This window comes from Crocuta crocuta, unplaced genomic scaffold (genome assembly GCF_008692635.1).
Source record: "Crocuta crocuta isolate KB4526 unplaced genomic scaffold, BGI_CrCroc_1.0 scaffold339, whole genome shotgun sequence".
In the NCBI taxonomy this organism is placed as follows: Eukaryota; Metazoa; Chordata; class Mammalia; order Carnivora; family Hyaenidae; genus Crocuta; species Crocuta crocuta.
In genome coordinates, this window is record NW_027530357.1 from 4,747,745 (window position 1) to 4,752,737 (window position 4,993).

General features: G+C 49.3%; 1 protein-coding gene across 1 annotated transcript in view; it reads right to left on the reverse strand.

The window, feature by feature from the left end:
* FBXW8 (F-box and WD repeat domain containing 8) overlaps positions 1–4,993 on the reverse strand; it is a 114,573-nt gene that overhangs the window by 24,351 nt on the left and 85,229 nt on the right. The gene's annotated exons all lie outside the window — the stretch shown is intronic.

Genomic DNA, 4,993 nt, shown 5'->3' on the forward strand with positions numbered 1-4,993 from the left:
GAGGAAGCACTGGCTGTGATGAGCACTGAGTGTTGTATGTAAGTGATGAATCACTGAATTGTCCTGAAACCAATATTAAACTGTATGTTAACCAAAATTTAAATAAAAGGTAAAAATAAATAAGTAAATATTTATGAAGCTAAAAAAAAAAACCCCAACTACAGAAAGAAACTCATCATAAATGAGAGGTAGAAAACAAAGAGAATAGTTAGACTTCCAAGGACATCAGGTGTTTATTCGATAAAACAAAAAAAGTATGCTGAAAACGTTTATAGAAATAAAAGGGTGAGGAGTCAAAAGTAGCAAAGCCGCCTCTGGAAAAAGAAAACAAAACAACTTCTAGAAATCATAAAGGCAACAGATGAGCTAGAGAATGAACTGAAGTTGGAAGAGAATTCCGTGAACCGAAGACAGATCTGAAGATGCCACTGAGAATGCAACAGAGAGAGGCAGAGGTGGGAAATGTGAGTGAGCGTGAACAGCACAGAGGAGTGGACACGCTATCCAACACACACCCACGGAGCTCCGGACGGCAAGCACCGACGGGATGAGGGCGAGGAAGACTCTGACAGTGGCTGAGAACGTTCCACAACTGGAAGGGAGGAAGCACAAGAGACCCCAGTGGGAAAAATAAAAGGACAGATGCACCGAGAGACATCTGAGAGAAACCACAGAAGAGTAAGACTAGGAAAAGATCTCCAAAGCAGACAAAAGAGAAAGAGAGGCCTGAGTACAGCGACCGTTAGAGACTGACAGCCATGCCCTCTGTGGCCCCAATGGGGTCAAAACCCTCCAAAGGGCTGAACGAAGGGGACTACGGACCCACAGTTAGAAAGGACCCACAAAACTGCCTTAGACTGAGGCCAAACGAGAGAGGTTCTTGGGTAAAAACACAGAGAACTCCTGCACCTGGGAGACCCTCACTAAAGGAATCTCTCAGGAATATATTTTTGGAAGATGGATGATCATTCCAGAAAAAAGGTCTGAGGTGCCAGAAGGAACAGTGAGCATAGACTGAGGGGAGGTAAATGTGCTTGAAAGTAAGCAAATACCAACTATCCATGATAACAGTGCTGACTTGGGGTAAATAAGTAGTTCACACTGCATGTGGTCCTTCTTATTCCAGACAAGCGCCACGGGTCAGGGCAACGCACCACGGTCATGAAGATGCCGCTGCCCAGGGGACCGTCCGGCACTACGGGCTGGAGCGGACGGGCACTTCCTGGAGACCTGTGCTGTGTCTGGCACGTGGGGGGAACTCAGTACGGATCTGATGAAAGAATGAGTGAGCGTGACACACGTCGGCCTGTGCCTATCGATTCCGGGCCCACGGCAGGCAGGCCGGCCTATGGGAGGCGAGGCCCGCTCCACGCATACAAAAGAACACAGTAAGTCCACTGGCTTTTCCACTCCTGGCAACATATTGAGCCGTCTCCTAAGTGAGAGGTACAGTGCATTCAGTACAGCTCTGGAAGTACAGGACTAGTAAAACCCATTTCAAACAACACAAAAGGTACCAGAGGAAGAGACTTCTCAGTCTTTGGGGTAGACTGTACTTGTGTAAACGACCCAAGCTGCTGTCCTGACCCAACAAATACGACCTGCAAAAACGTGGTTCAAATTTCCCTACAAAACAACGCAGAGCCTGTGTATTCCTACTCACATGCAAAGCTAAGTGAACAGCCTCTATAAATTCACAGATGAGCTAAAATTAAAAAAAAAAAACCGATGAGGAAGACAGACAATTGGGGAGGGGGGGAGCCTGGTGAGAAAAGAGTAAATCATACACAAAACAGCCAATAAAAAAATAAAAAAGCAGTTAATATACATGAATAATGGATGTCTGATTTAAAAGCAGTTTACTCCGATATGATGTAATTTTTGACAATCAGCCAGAGAGACTATTTTGTAAGTCCTTGCCAGAGAGAAGTCAGAGCGAGAGGCTCGGTAACGTGGCGGGTCTGCGAACATGTGCGAAATGACTTTCACCAGCCCAAAGGTGACTTGCTGTTGGCAAACAGAAACTCGCCTCTCAGGTGCACTTAGTGGCAGCAACCGGCGAGGCGCGGGGCTCTAAGAAACGGGCCCCCGACACGAGCGCGGAGCCCCGACGTGTGGCGCTCCCTCCCCAGTTTCCATGACACGCTCCTGGCACAGGCCGTGCTCACACGCAGCACAAAGGGAGCAGCAGCCTGGGCCGCTTTCATGTTTAAGTTTTAATTGGAGTGACAAGCCCACAAGGCCAAGATATTTCAGGGCTGGGACCGCGTTGCCGAGAGTCGCCAGGCGCTGGGTAGGCAAGGCCCGCGTGCGCTCCCCGGCACCACATGCCANTTGAAGAGGGCAGATAGGCAAGAGTGTGGCTAAAATCGGACCACAGAACCAGGACGGCTGACGGAGGAGGGCTGACCACTGCAGGGAATGATCGGCCGTTGGCACAAACAGTCCACCCCACCAGTGTGGTTCCTGATGGCATCCACATGCGTGAGCTTAGACGTGTTCTGTACACAAGGAGTACTATAAATAGCGGCTGTTAATAATAATCCTGATATTCCTTTCATATAATGCCTTTCGGAATATTCCATGTGATTCTCACAGCCACCAAGAGGAAAACAGACAACTCCTACTGCCTATATTTTATACCTGAAGGAAACGAAGGTCTAGAAAGATTTGAATAGCTTGCCCCAACTACACAGGTGACAACAGTAGCCAAGGACATAGTAAGAGAGCCCAGCCCGTCCCGTCCTTACATCAGTGTCTGCCGCCATATCACAGTGCCTTTCCGGACTCCGAGAAAAATGGTTACTAATAAGGGCTAACGCTTACAGTGTTCTCGCAGGTGCAGAAGCCCACCCACCATGACGCAGTCTCTCCCTGATCCCCACAACCCCGTGTGGCAGGATCATGACTTTACACCCTGTCCCATGGGGAAACAGAGGTGTGGAGAGGTCAAAGCATCTACACAGTGAGGAGGTCTGGGGACCAGGATTCAAACCCTGGTGGCGGGCCTCCAGGCTGATGCTCTTTAAACCTCTACCCCAGGATGCACAGAGTATGGCCCCTGAACGAGTAGCATCACAGCACTCGCTTGACATGCAGATTCTCAGGCCCCACCACAGACCTCCCTCCCCAACTCAGAAGCCTTGGGGGAGGGTGCAGAGATCCATCTATTCCTTTGCACCCCTGGCACCTGAGGACCCCTGCACTACACCTATACGGCCTCCCAGCCCAAAAACGAGTCTCCAGCACGACAGAATCATTACTCAACTATAAAGGCTCACTTCCTGCCTCCCACTTGATGCCAATCTGGCTAAGAATAGTGCTGGGCAGTAACCGCACCAAAACGTGAGATTTACACCCACGGATCACACACGTCAGAGGAGGAAGATGTGTGCTGAGAGCCAGACATCAGTACGGCTCCTTCTGGTAAGTGGGACGCTGGGTGTCCCTGCAAGGACATGGGGAGACAGGAGGGAAGAGGGAACGCTACCGCTGGTCAGTAACAAACACGGCATGTTCTGGATTGAGGTGGCCTCCCTGGAGCAAGGGCCTCGTCCTGGAGGCCGGGATGGAGGCTGGAAACCCGACTCCCCCAGGTCACCCACCGTCCTCAGCACACAGCTGTCGCTCTGGTAAAACCGATGGAACCACGAGGAGGCAGGCTGATAGGTGGTGTAAGAGTGCGTGGTGGGGAGAGAGCGGACACAAGCGAGGGGGCCTGGGGAGCAATTACCTTTGTGTCATTTTGTGAGCATGAGACAAGAGTTCACTCTGCAAGGAAACACTGCAGTGCACTGAGGCTGTCCAGGAGCATAGATGGAGCCCCAGCCAGCGGTCCTGACCTAGAAAGATCCAAAGGATCTGGGTAGTGAATCTGGTCCAGATCCAGTCACTTGGTGCCTTATCAGTGGACGTTTCTGGAGCAGGAAAGCTGAGCAGAGGCTGGGGCCCACACCCCGGCAGACCTGCTTTCTGCCTGCCGCACGCACCGTTCAGAGGATTCCTGGCCTCGGGTTTGGTTTTGTTCTGTTTTGTTTTTGAAACAAACAGTTATCATCTTACAGTTCTGTAGGTTGGAAACCTACTGTGGGTCTTACTGGCTAACATCCAGGTGTCAGATATGTTCCCTGCTGAAGCCTAGGGAAGAATGTGTTTCCTTGCCTTTTCCAGCTTCTAGAAGCTGCCCACACTCCCTGGCTCTCAGATCCCTTCCCTCCATCTCAACAGGGGGTCAGGACCTTGTCACAAGGCGTCACTCTGCCCTCCTCTCCTGCCTCCCTCTTCCACTTTGAAGGACCCTGGTGATTACACTTGGCTCCACCAGATAACCCAGAACATTCTCCGTAATTTACGGTCAAGGGGCTAGCAGCCTTACTTCCAGCTACAACCTTCAATCCCCTTCGTCATGTAACCTAATCTATTCATAGGCTCCAGTAACGGTGGACGGTGAGGGGCACTCTTTTGGATTCCTGGCCTCACTGGGACACACTGAAAACCTCCTAACTCATATCGAATTCCTTAATTTGTAATGTGATCACTCAAACTTGGACTGAGCTCCAGTTTTCCCTTACCCTGCAAATTAATAACACACACAGAGAGAATGCTTAAAAGAATAACTTTGTGTCCATTAGGACTCATCTGCAACTCAATAATTTATAATTATTAACCCACTCTAACGTGACGCCTTATAGGAGACTGAAAAGCTAAGTGAATGAATAAATCATATTCCATCTATGGACTGAATAAAAAGCAAAGTTCTCTAATTTGCAAGATTTTGTTAGTCTAGTCCAAGCTGCTATGCATACTTGAAAACAGTAAAATGTCTTAAAAATCCTGAAATTCCACTCATACAGGTCATTTTCTGGTGCCTTCTTTCCCCTACTCTTTGACACACTACCCATCGGCTTCAAGAGTGTGTGTGTGTGTGTGTGTGTGTGTGTGTACGTGTGTGTATCAAAAGTATGCAGCCTATTCTATGGTGGTGTTCTGTTTA